The 13,597-nt window shown below is 39.7% G+C and overlaps 1 protein-coding gene across 4 annotated transcripts in view; it reads right to left on the bottom strand.

The window, feature by feature from the left end:
• Positions 1 to 13,269, bottom strand: part of GULP1 (GULP, engulfment adaptor PTB domain containing 1) — a 330,443-nt gene extending 317,174 nt beyond the window's left edge. The window contains exon 1 of one of the 4 annotated variants that reach the window (XM_018065482.1): positions 12,710 to 13,269. The gene's annotated coding sequence lies outside the window, so the exon portion shown is untranslated. Of the gene's footprint in view, positions 1 to 12,651 lie in introns of all 4 variants that reach the window. The other 3 variants (XM_018065486.1, XM_018065478.1, XM_005675870.3) reach the window with 3 other exon arrangements.

Below are 13,597 nucleotides of genomic sequence, written 5' to 3'. Positions count from 1 at the left end.
TTTTCTCCTAAAAAATACTTTTACTTGTTTCACTAGTTTTCATCTTTGTGAGAATTCTTTTCTTCAAAGCTGAAGGGCCAGGGCCTTGTCAATGACCAGTAGTCTACTGGCGAGGACTCAGTGCTTTCACTGCCACAACTCAACATCAGTCTGTGGCTGGGAAGCAAAACTCTGCTTCAAGCCACTGCAGGCTGAGGCCATCCGAGATTACCCTGAGTTGTGTGGGGAGTATGGACATCTGAATAACACCAGAGTTCTATGGACAAAGAGGAATAAAGAAATCACTTGAATAAACAACAAATAACAAGGACTGTGATGTGACTCTTAAAAGTGAAATATGTTTCTTATGAATTGATATGCATGAAATGGAAAGGAGAAGTAACTTCAGGTAGGACTTCCCAGATGGCACTAGTGGTAAAAAAAAATCCACCTACCAATGCAGGAAATGCAAGAGACAGGGATTCTATCCTTAGGTCAGAAAGATCCACTGGAAGAGGAAACGGCAGCTCACTCCAGTATTCTTGGGTTGCAAAGAGTTGGACATGACTGAGCATGTGTACACAGAAAATCACACTTGACTTAGTTATTCAGTGTCATTCAGAGAGAACAAGGAAATCCAACAGGGAAGGTATACAAATAAGTGCCAATGATGGTTGATGCTTGTCATTAGAGAAGACAAAGTGAAGCCAAAAACAAGAAAAAAACAAAGATAATTTTCATTCATTGTGATCTTGAAGCTACTGTCAATTTTCAAGTACAGAATTATTACCTTGCACCCATCCCTTGGAATGTTAAGGTGGTCCAGATCAACAAAAATTAGACTAATTTACAAATGTGAAGCCTTACACAGTATTATGTCAAATTAATAATGTTAAAGAAATTTCTTTTGACATATATTCCAAAAAATAAAACTGAGTCAACAGTTTCAATTAAATCAAATATTAGTAAAACAGGAAACTAATTTTAAAAAGAATTGTCAAGCCAAACAAAAAGAAGAAAGGGAACATATAGAAATAAATTACATCTTTGATGTTTTAATTATATATCTCCTTCATAATACCATCATTTGCTATACTTTTATGTATTATGTATTCTTATTTTCCAAAATTCTTGGCATGCATTAAATTTCTCATCAATAATGGTCATGACAAATGCACATCATATAACCAAATATACAAATTTAAGTAACTCAGTGATGCATAGACAAAAATCAAGTTTCCATATGTGCACAAATTATTTTTTCCTTAGTATTCACAGGAAATCAACAATACTGGCATGTTTATTTCTCACTAAACAGGAGATACAAAAATCTTTTTCACATATCTATTCTCTCTTGCAAAACATATTTACTCTCTCCTGCAATTTTAGAGGAACCTGAGGAGACAACACATTTATGTATGAAAAATAAATCCGTACAAGACAAAATTCCCAGCCAAATCCTTCCAAAAGTAGTTAATGCTATAATGTGAGAAAGCTAAATCTGTTTAATATACATATTCTAAAATAAAATGAAATGCTTCTTTGAACTGTGTCACTAAGTAAGATAACCAAAAACTGCACACATGCTTCTTGAATAAAGCAAATTACCTGCAAAATATGCACTATTTGTCAGATAGTAACTTTCAAAAACAATTTAGGACACCTCTGTACATCTACACACTATCAGATAAAACTGAGTTGCATGCATGAGTGCTAAGTCACTTTAGTTGTGTCCAACTCTTTGCAACCCTATGGACTGTAGCCCACCAGCGTCTTCTGTCCGTGGGATTCTCCTGGCAAGAATACGGGAGTGGGTTGTCATGCCCTACTCCAGGGATCTTCCCAAGCCAGGGAATGAATGCACATCTCTTATGTCTCCTGTATTGGCAAGCAAGTTCTTTACCAATAGCACCACCTGGGAAGCCCAAAACTGAGGTAAGTAACTTCCATTTCTTTTATTCTCATTAAATGACAGCTAAACCCACTGGCTGCTGCTGCTGCTGCTGCTAAGTTGTTTCAGTCGTGTCCAACTCTGTGCGACCCCACAGACGGGAGCCCACCAGGCTCCACCGTCCCTGGGATTCTCCAAGCAAGAACACTGGAGTGGGTTGCCATTTCCTTCTCCAATGCATGAAAGTGAAAAGTGAAAGTGAAGTCACTGAGTCGTGTCCAACTCTCAGCAACCCCATGGACTGCAGCCTACCAGGCTCCTCCATCCACGGGATTTTCCAAGCAAGAGTACTGGAGTGGGGTGCCATTGCCTTCTCCTGCTGGCAGTTCTTAAGAAAACAGTATAGGTTTCTAGAGGTTCTTAACCTTTATTGTGTCATGAATCCATTTAGCGATCTAATAAAGTCTATGGACTTCTTTTCAAAAACTCTATTTAAATGTATAAAATAAAATATAAACTATGTAAAAGAACAGATTTATTATAGTATAGTAATTAAATTATATTAAAAACATTTTTACATATAGCTACATGTCTATAGATATATCCACATATAAAAATAATACCTAGAAATGGGTGTAATTATTATTATAATTTTAAGCTAGTCATAAACATAAAAATATTTCAAAAATGTGCAGAGTAATGAGACATGACAATAAATATGTGCAACTTCTAGAAATTTACAGGTAGCTAAGACTATTTGTGGGCTTCCCTTGTGGTTCAGCTGGTAAAGAATCTGCCTACTACGTGGGAGACCTGGGTTCCAACACTGGGTTGGAAAAATCCCCTGGAGAAGGGAACAGCTACCCACTCCAGTATTCTGGCCTGGAGAATTCCAGTCCATGGGGCTGCAAAGAGTCGGACACGACTAAGCAGCTTTCACTAAGACTGTTTGTGCGTATGATTCCCTGACTTCAAAACTGAAATGTATCCTAAATCTCAGTGAGATATTCGTTAGAGTAATAATGCTATTGTTTTATATCCAAGTCCATGTAACACCCCACTCCACCCCACCCCACCCCTGGCCCCAGAGTGTGAAATGGAGCACACACTCAACTCTTTATGACTTCAATTACATGTTAGTTAGACCTGGAGAAATAAAAAAAGATAGCAGGGATTTTGGGGTTTTTTTCCCCCCCCAAAGTTCTTAAACTCCCATATGCAATTACTAACGATTATGGTCATCAACATGAAGAGAAAAAGGAGAAACATCTCCAAAGTTGAGACTGTTTGCTCTGTTAATCCATTCACATGGTTCTAGGCCTCGTATTTACTGTCTTGAATTGTCCTTATTCATTGCACGCTAACTCATCCTCATCCTTTGCACAGGAATCACCTCCATACTTTCATTACGGACACTGCTTTCCCTCATGCTGATGGATAATCTCCACTCCCTACTTCTTCAACATTCTCTCCACTGTAACACAGAATTATATAGAAATAGCAAGTTCTATTTAAGTCTATTTAATTGGATATAGGTCTCTATCACCTACTACTAAAAGAACATAACTGCCAAGAAAAACTAGTGATCAACACATTAAATTCAACAAGATCGTACGAAAATACTTTTATTGGTCAACTTATAATTTAAACCTAGTTACATTTTTCAAAACGAGAAGGGAGTGGAAAAAAATTGCAAATTTCTATGAAGATTTAAGAGAAAGTCACTATCTCGTCCAATAAGGAAGTCCTAAAGATTTCTTTTTGTTTCAGTCACTCAGTCATGTCTGACTCTTTGTGACCCCATGGAGTGCAGCATGCCAGGCTTCACCATGCCCTATCCTTCACCATCTCCCAGAGCTTGCTCAAACTCATGTCCACTGAGTCAGTGATACCATCCAACCATTTCATCCTCTGTCATCCCCCTTCTCCTCCTGCCTTCATTCTTTCCCAGCATCAAGGAATGAGTCTTTTTAATGAGTTGGCTCTTCACGTCAGGTGACCAAAGAATTGGAGCTTCAGCTTCAGCACCAGTCCTTCCAAAAAATATTCAGAACTGATTTCTTTTAGGATTGATTGGTTTGATCTCCTTGCAACCCAAGGGATTCTCAAGAGTCTTCTCCAAAGGATTAATTCTTCAGTGTTTAGCCTTCATTATGGTCCAACTCTCACATCCATACATGCATGACTACTGGAAAAACATGGCTTTGACTATATAGACCCTTGTGGGCAAAGAAATGTCTCTGCTTTTTAATATGCTGTCTAGGTTGGTCATAGATTTTCTTCCAAGGAGCAAGTGACTGCAGTCACCATCTGCAATGATTTGGGAACCCCCCAAAATAAAGATTTATTATAACATTGTTTTTCAAGGCCTCATCTGCACAACTCGAGGAAATTTCATTTTTCCAAATTAGTTATAAATGTCCTAGTTGACCTAATTTAAGCAGTTAAGCCTATGATAATTCAGATCTTATAAATTTAGTAGTAGTTCTTCTTTTAAAACTAATTAAAGACAATGTTGGCAATATAATAAATCTTAATTTTTTGCCACTAAGAATTTTAAAGTCTTTCTCCTAGATACCCAGAGTCACAATGATGTATTAAAACAGAAATAATAGTTCACAGCACTTGAAAAAAATATCTACTCTTATTATAAAGCATTGCGACTTTGTAGATATGAAATTTCAGTAGACTTTTGCCATTTGAGATGGCATTTAGGTAATTGTGAATACAATTCATTTACTCAAATGTTACTCTTAACAATTCTCTCAAATCGTATTTTGCTAAACTGCACTGCATAAGCAACTTCTTACTCAATTACTATATGCCAGCATAGATAAATTGCTTTGAAATTAACTCATTTATACAATTGTTCTTTACAATAAGCCAAATTTTTCTGCATTTATGTGTACTACCAGCAATGATCAACATTTAAGGACATTTTTACAATTATAATAATGCATATCCTCAAGGAAGTAGTAGGAAAGTTCTACATCAGACAAAAGTCTCTATTTTTCTGGAGTTCTTCAAAGGCAGACAAAAATTAAACAGATTATGAGCATACCATGCACAGTGCCTTTAAAAACACTTTACAAAGTACTCTGTCTTCTTAGATAAAACTCCTATCAGACACACCAAGCTGTGTTTTAACTCACCCAAACGGAGATCTGGGTAAATTAACCTATTTGCTGTTATAATTTTACTGGTACTCTTGATGGTTGTAAATAACTATAGGGGAAACCAAGAGGCTAAAATCAAGTTCATTCTATCAACCTTTTTTTTTTTTTTTAAACTGAACACTAATTACTTTACAATATCGTGGTGGTTTTTGCCATACATTGACATGAATCAGCCATGGGTGTATATGTGTTCCCCATTCTGAACCCCCCTACCACCTCTCTCCCCATCCCAGCCCTCAGGATCATCCCAGTGCACCAGCCCTGAGCACCCTGCCTCATGCATTGAACCTGGACTGGTGATCTATTTCACATATTGTAATATACATGTCTCAATGCTATTCTCTCAAATCATCCCACCCTCGCCTTCTCCCACAGAGTCCAAAAGTCTTTTCTTTATATCTGTGTCTCTTTTGCTCTCTTGCATATAGGGTCATCGTTACCATCTTTCTAAATTCCATATATGTGCATTAATATACTGTATTGGTTTTTTTCTTTCTGACTTACTTCGCTCTGTATAATAGGCTCCAGTTTCATCCACCTCATTAGAACTGATTCAAATGTATTCTCATTAATAGCTGAATAATATTCCATTGTGTATATGTACCACAGCTTTCTTATCCATTCATCTGCTGATGGACGTCTAGGTTGCTTCCGTGTCCTGGCTATTATGAACAGTGCTGCGATGAACAATGGGGTACATGAGTCTCTTTCAAATCTGGTTTTCTCATTGTGTATGCCCAGCAGTGGGATTGCTGGGTCATATGGCAGTTCTATTTCCAGTTTTTTAAGGAATCTCCACACTGTTCTCCATAGTAGCTGTACTAGTTTGCATTCCCACCAACAGTGTAAGAGGGTTCCTTTTTTTTCGCACCGTCTACAGCATTTGTTTATAGACTTTTGGATAGCAGCCATTCTGACCCGCATGAGATGATACCTCATCATGGTTTTGATTTGCATTTGTCTGATAATGAGTGATGTTGAGCATCTTTTCATGTGCTTGTTAGCCATTTGTATGACTTCTTTGGAGAAATGTTTGTTTAGTTCTTTGGCCCATTTTTTGTTTGGGTCACCTATTTTTCTGGAATTGATTTCCAGGAGTTGCTTGTATATTTTTGAGATTAATTCTTTGTCAGTTGCTTCATTTGTTATTATTTTCTCCTATTCTGAAGACTGTCTTTTCACCTTGCTTACAGTTTCCTTCGTTGTGCAAAAGCTTTTAATTTTAACTAGGTCCCATTTGTTTATTTTTGCTTTTATTTCCATTACTCTAGGAGGTGGGTCATAGAGAATTGTGCTATGATTTATGTCAGAGAGTGTTTTGCCTATGTTCTCCTCTAGGAGTTCTATAGTTTCTGGTCTTATATTTAGATCTTTAATTCATTTTTGAGTTTATTTTTGTGTGTGGTGTTAGAAAGTGCTCTAGTTTCATTCTTTTACAAGTGATTGACCAGTTTTCCCAGCACCACTTGTTAAAGATCGTCTTTTCTCCATTGTATAGTCTTGCCTCCCTTGTCAAAGATAAGGTGTCCATAGGTACATGGATTTATCTCTGGGCTTTCTATTCTGTTCCATTGATCTATATTTCTGTCTTTGTGCCATTATCATACTGTCTTTATGACTGTTGCTTGTAGTATAGCCTGAAGTCAGGCAGGTTAATTCCTCCAGTTCCATTCTTCTTTGTCAAGATTGTTATGGCTATTCAAGGTTTTTTGTATTTCCATACAAACTGTGAAATTATTTGCTCTAATTCTCTGAAAAATACCGTTTGTAGCTTGATAGGGATTGCATTGAATCTATAGATTGCTTTGGGTAGTATACTCATTCTCACTATATTGATATATCAACTTTTAATTATCCAAATTGGAGATCTGCTACCACAGCACAGATGGTTCTGTCTGCTTTTCAGCTAAAATGCTGTCTAAACACACTCTTTCTTCATTCGAATACAAAGTGAGAAATAGAGCTAAGTTATCATTTGATGAAACATTACATAACTATTTTAAAAGGTTATATATCCAGTCCTGAATGATTCCTTTAGTAGGTTACTTGTGCTCTGTATTTTCTTCTACCAAACCTCTCAGCTAGCTGTGTTTTGGTCACTTAAATTGCTATCATCACTTCTACAAGAGAATGGATTAAAGACTGAACCCAAATCATTCAATCTGCTCTTGGTTAATAGATCTGTCAAAGTTTAAGGTCCCTGAAATTCTTCGAGGACATGTGGTTGAAGTTTCAGGGAACAGGTCAACTATAACATCAGATAACCAAAAGAAATAGCTATACAATACAAGGAAAACACTACATTTACACACAATTCTCACTTCACAGAACCTTATAAATTTAGCAGTGGTAGTAATCTTTCAAGAAGTGCATTTACCTTCTGACAGTGGTTAACTGGGCGTTTGCCTGTATTCTAAAGAAAAGCAGAAAAGACTTTGATGATTATGTCACCATCAGAGCCATTAACCAAGAATGAGGATACCAGATCTTTCCCACTAATTTTCTTAACCTTTATGGGTATAAATAAAAGCCTGAAAACCCCATTAAAATTTGGGGCAAAAAATCAAGTATCTTTAGTTAGATTTATTTGAGAAAGATTTTAAATTAATGGATAAAATTAATTCAGAAATATCAATTAGTTGAAATCGTTTTCTCCCATGAAAAATATACCTAGCACAAACAGAGAAACATCAAAGAATACATATGGTCTATAATTCTATGTACATATATATACATATCCATATAAGCATATATGTGGAGGAGGGATATCCAAGTCTTGGAAGTTTCTAGTATATAATCTGAATCTCCTCTTCAGAAACCATGTGATAAGGATTATATGTAGGTATATTTATATAAGGCTAATAGCAAGAAACAAACATGAAATAAAGACAGCTATTACTATGTAGATATTATCTCATAGGTACACTCTGAAAATATATACAATGTTATTTGAAACTTTTAAAAATTTATATTAATATTTGCAATCACAATTATTGCATAAATTAATTCACTCATTCATACTGAGAGAGAAAATTAGAGCAATCTTTCCAAAACTACCCTTAAGCATACAGTATTGAATGATGAAACTTATTCCAAATTTACCATAACTATACCACTTTAACAGTAAGCAGAAAATTTGCACTTATTCTCCTGCACAATATTTGAGTCAATGAACTGTCCTCTGAGAAAAAACAATCATGCACTATATGCATCATTAGAGTGGTTGGAAACATTTTCTTAAAATAAAACAAACACAAAACTAGCAAATCACAGAACCTAAAAAGAGTATAAGAACGGTTTTCTAAGCCTAACTCTGGAATAATGACTTAGAACCATAATCTTTAAAAATAAAAGGTTGATTTCAATTTCATATCCTCACTGGAAGCAAAGCAATTTCTCTGCTCAAAGTTTATACTATTTTTCCTCTCTGAATTTGAATGTTTCAGCTCCCATAGGAATAAGCTTAAGTTTCCTGAACTCTAAATCCATTAAGACAAATACTATTAGATCTACCAGCCTCTAATGCGTTTAGAGACCAGGGCTCACAAGAGTCAGGACCTGTAACGACTTTTGAATTCACTATTATATTTGAATAAAATAACTTTTTTTGTTCTTCCAAGGTTATAGGAAACAAATTTCAGTTTTTCAGAATGACCCACAAAGTACTGTGCTAAGTAGAATTTAAATTTTAAATTATCTTGTATTCAGCAATGGTGAATAAGATTTTTAAGACTTTAAAATCAAAAGCAAAACTGGATATTTTACATTAAAATTACCCTATCACATCCTTGAACAGTCACTCATCCTGTGATTATTCAAGAAAAGTATCTGCTGTGTTAATATGACCATAAATTCAACTAAAATTGTCCTTATAATCCCACTTTTTACAGATTCACTTTTAATGATAAGGCTTCCTCAGTGGCTGAGTGGTAAAGAATCTACCTGCAACGTAGGAGACACATGTTCTATCCCTAGGTTGGGAAGATCCTCTAGAGGAGGGCATGACAATCCATTCCAGTATTCTTGCTGTGGAAAAAATCCCATGAACAGAGAGGCCTGGCAGGCTACAGTCTACAGGGTCAGAAAGAGTCAGATACTACTGAAACAAGGAGCACTGTAGGGCACTAAGTCTAAAAATAAAAGTTACGACTAAGTATTTTACCAATAGATCTTATCCTTTACTTTACCCAATTTATTGTGTTTTATTTCTCTAATACAAGGACCTGTTCACCTGGAAAATAATTTTTACACATCCAAGAATACACTCAATTATAAAAATGGGTAGTTTGTTTTACTAATTGATATATCAAACTAAAAATTAAATATCTCACAATTATTATACATGTATCAATAGTTTAAAAGTCCATACATTATGGACAGCAATATAGATAACACATTATATGTTGGTAAAATGTGCAAGAAGTAAAATAACCTTCACAAATCACAGTGCTGAGAAGTTCAGGGCTGGGATTTGATTCAAGCCTGATGTTTCCTTTGACATAAAAACTACACAACAAATATTGGTTGAATCAATTAATGAATGGCTCCTAAATCTACCCTCTAATTTAATTGTGGCTATTGGGAAAAGAAAGTTTGTTTATACATCATAAATGTATCTCAGTCTCTCAAGTGTTATTTCCGAGAAGGGAGCCAAATTCTGCAAATATGTTTGGTAATTTCTCATAAAAGCAAACTTGAGCTGGTCTTAAAAAAATAATTGGTCCATGAGTATAAATATAAACAAAAATAAAAAGTAAATGAATTTGCTGATTGTCCTTTTCTGTTTGAGAGAATGACTCAGCTTTTGCCATAAGGAAATCTCAGCCAGTATTCTTTAATAATAAAATTTATAATTAAACTACACCTATGATTAAAATGCAAGCTAGCAATTTTTATAAATTAAACACAGATATGTCACTATTATATGTGTAATTTAGATATAAATTTTCCAATCTATCCCTATAAATCTCAGCTGAATCAACCAAGACAGAAGCCCTATGACCTTTATGCTTAAAAATATATTAACATAAATTCATCTCTTTAATGCTCACTATAAGCTTCTAACTATGTAAAGGAAATTTCTTTACTTTGCAAGTGGAAAAACTGAAATCATAGACAGGGAAAACACTTTGCCAAGAGTGATTCATAAAGTCAATCTCAGAGAGTAGGCTGATATCCACAATCTCAAACTCACCAACCCAGTGGAAATACAAGCCATATCAGAATGTTTTACTGTTCAACAACCCCAGACCCACAACAGTAGACCTAGCTTCCTGAAAAAAAAAAAAAAAAAAAGAAAACATGAACAGTTTTAACACAAAAAAGAAAGGCCCTAATTGCAAATAAGATTCTTCAGTTCCCAGCTAGTCTGAAACTTGGAAGCAGCAGGACCTTACCTATTGGGCCAATGTGTGAATACTGAGATCACACCAACTTCTACTCCTTCACGTGAAAGAGCAAGATCTATTATTGAGATCACTTTTGACAAACACAGGAAGACATTTGGACCCATTTTCCACTTCAATTTCATGGCCTAATTCTGTGCTGTTTGAGAATACCTAATTGAATTATTTGATTTAGGTGGAAAAACATCTGCTCCAAACCCAAGTCTTCAGTTCTTACTGGCTATGAAAACAAAGAACATCAAGGTCAAGGGCTTGAAGCTGCAGCAAGCCTGGTCCAAGCTGGGGAGAGAAATAGCAACAAAATGTGGGTATCCCCAAAATATGATCAGCACAAAAAGCATCAGATCCCCAGCTATTCCACTGCACCACTGATAGGGGCAATTGTCAGACTTTCCTCCTAGAGTACTTCTTTCACTCTCCTCTGTCACATCCCACTGCAGTCTATGCTTAGTTTATTTTATTTTTTTGGCCAGGAAGACTGATCTTAGTCACCTAAAAGTTCTCACTGCAAAAGAAACCCCTTGTTTAAACTCAAGTACAACCAACAGCTCCTTTCCAATCATCCCCTGCAACTTCCCCAGTCCCTTTTATGCCTGGCTACTGAGCTCAGTCTAGTTTGGGTGCCCGCCAGCTTCCTCTCTTCTTTCCTTGTCAGTCGTGAAAACTTGGAAAACACTCCTGGACAGCTCAAGCAGACCTTTTAGTTATCCAGTGGGGCAGTACCTTAGCCTGTCTGCTGTTTCCAGCAAGGCTTGTAGTCGCCAGCGACTGCACTCTCCCAATTGAGTTTTCTAGCAAGGCTACTTGTTTATATCGGGGAAGGAGGGAAAGAATGGCAGAAAGGCAGGCGATTTGCAAATTTGAAAAATGTCCAACTCCTTGTCTGAGTTTCCTACCTCCTCACATTCAGTCTATCTCATTACTGCCCTCCTTTTAGCTACCCATTTGGCATCAAAGACAAAATCATCCCTATCAGGGTCTCCTTGTAGTCCCAGAAATTAACAAGGGGAGTCACAACTGGAAACTCTCCAAAAACTTTTATTCTCTAGTGCTGATGCAAGATTTTAAAAAAAAAAAAAAAGTCCCAAAATAAATTTATTAAACCCTTCCTAGTTGCATTACTCTTTGTCAAACTTGCAGACTGAGTGCATGTAAATTTGATTGCCAGTGAAAGTTAAAGCTGGAGCAATTGGGGAAAACTGAGGACACAGGAAGAGGTACCTTGACTGACATCCCGCACTTAACTCGGGGTTTGCCCAAGGTACTAAGTGCACCCGCCAAGCCCAACACCAGCTACGTCTCCCTTACTCTACCCTGGCAGGCTAGTTCCAGCTGCGGCTTCCAGCTTCCTGTTCAAGTTCCATTCAACATCGTAAACACATTCCAAGAAACCCAGCCTGCCCAGAGTTGCCTCCCGCACACAGGGAACTCTGAGCTGCGGCCCCACGAGCCACGGGGAAGAACCGATTGTGCTGGGTCCTGTTGCGTGCAGGGAGCCAGCCCCCGCGGTGGTGAACCCCGGGGAGCGAGCTCGGCGCGGGAACTGAGAGCCCGGGGTCTCACCAACCCGCAGCGCCGCGCGCCGCTCTAAGGTAGAGCCTGCCTGAAGGAACTACATGACCCACCCAGTCAAAGGGTAACCGTGTGGGCGCCGCCCCTGAGTTTGGGCCCTCCCAGCCCTGGGCTTTAAAGAATCGGCGGCCCGGCCTCGGAGCTTCGCGCCTCCCCACCCCCATGCCCACACACTGCCGGAGCCAACAAAAGGGAGGTTACGCTGGAAGAAGTTTCGCTCCTGGGTCGCCTCGCGGTGACCCGGCCATGACTTGCCTGCTCAGCCCCGTCTGGTCCGCACACTCTCCGCCGCTCGGATCTGCCGGCGTCCCGCCAAGCTCCTGCCCACCGGCCCCGGCCCCCCGGGACCAAAGTTACCACAAAGGGCTCCAGGAGTCGGGAGACCGCGGCGTCCCCGACCTCGGAGGCTCTCCGTCATCATCCCGGCAGCACTGCCACGGCAGTCGTCAACAGGTCTCAGCCGCCCTTCTTGCTGAACGACTCCCTGAGCTTTTCCCCGTCCTAATTTTTGCAACCTGCCCCGCGGCCGCACGCAGCACCGCGCTACCCCTTCCTTCCCCGCCACCCGGCCGCGGCTGACCACCGCCCGCCGCCTCTCGGGATGTCAGTTTAAAAGAGACTGTGCTACCTGGCGGGACGCGCGGCTACCCGCGAAGCCCTCAGAGGAAACCGCGGTCTCTCCGTACCTTCCTGACGGATACAGTCGGGTCAGGCTCCGGGCAGGGGCGTGGAGAGCCGCGGGCGTCCTCGGGGCCGGGCGATCTCCGCTCAGGCACAGCCGGGGCGCCGTCTCCGTGGCCGAGAGGGAAAGTTTCTCTACGTCAACGGCGAGCTGGCCTCGGGACCCTCCGGCTCCCGTCCCCTCCCTCGACGCGCTCGCGGCCCCCTCCCTCCTCTTCCTAAGCGGCTGAGGCCGTTACTGGCGCGGGCTGGCGGCTGGGGCTCGAGGCTCGGGACTCCGGGTCGCTCCCGGCCGGGAACGCGGGGCTCCCCCTCTCGGCCAGAAGGAAAGTCTCCCAGACGCGGCTGGCGCACTTGGGGCGGTCTCCTTGGACACTTCCGAACGGGACGCCTGTGTTGCAGCTCGCTGACTTTCTTCAGTCTTGGATGCTCGTCTCCGAGGGGCCCACTGGGTGCTGTGGCATCTGCACGAAGGACCCAAGAGGGAGAGGAATGTGGAGAAGCCTAGGCCTTTACCTAACCCAGTTCTTAGTTGGCACAGAAGCCAAAACACAGTTCCACCCACCCCCCTCTTCGTCCCCCCGCCGCGTTTCCTTTTGAACCTCCTGCCTGAAGAACCGGATCGAGATTATTAGCCTTCCCTTATCTCTCTGTGTTTCCGAATACAATTTTAAAACACTTTTGCTGCTTAGCAAGGGGAGAGGGAGGTAAAAAAAAAAAAAAATGTCAAAAAAGCACACATACGAGTAGACCATTGCAGCGTTTATCAGGAAAGCATTAACACAGTTGCTGTGACTCTGACCGCACCTCAACACTTTTTTTCATTTTTTTCTCAGTTTTTAAAAACAGACTGAATCTCTGCACTTCTTTATGCCTTAAAAAAGCAGAAAAAG

Source organism: Capra hircus, chromosome 2, assembly GCF_001704415.2.
Source record: "Capra hircus breed San Clemente chromosome 2, ASM170441v1, whole genome shotgun sequence".
Taxonomy (NCBI): Eukaryota; Metazoa; Chordata; class Mammalia; order Artiodactyla; family Bovidae; genus Capra; species Capra hircus.
The sequence above is the reverse complement of the archived record's forward strand: the minus strand, read 5'-3'. Positions and strand labels throughout refer to the sequence as shown.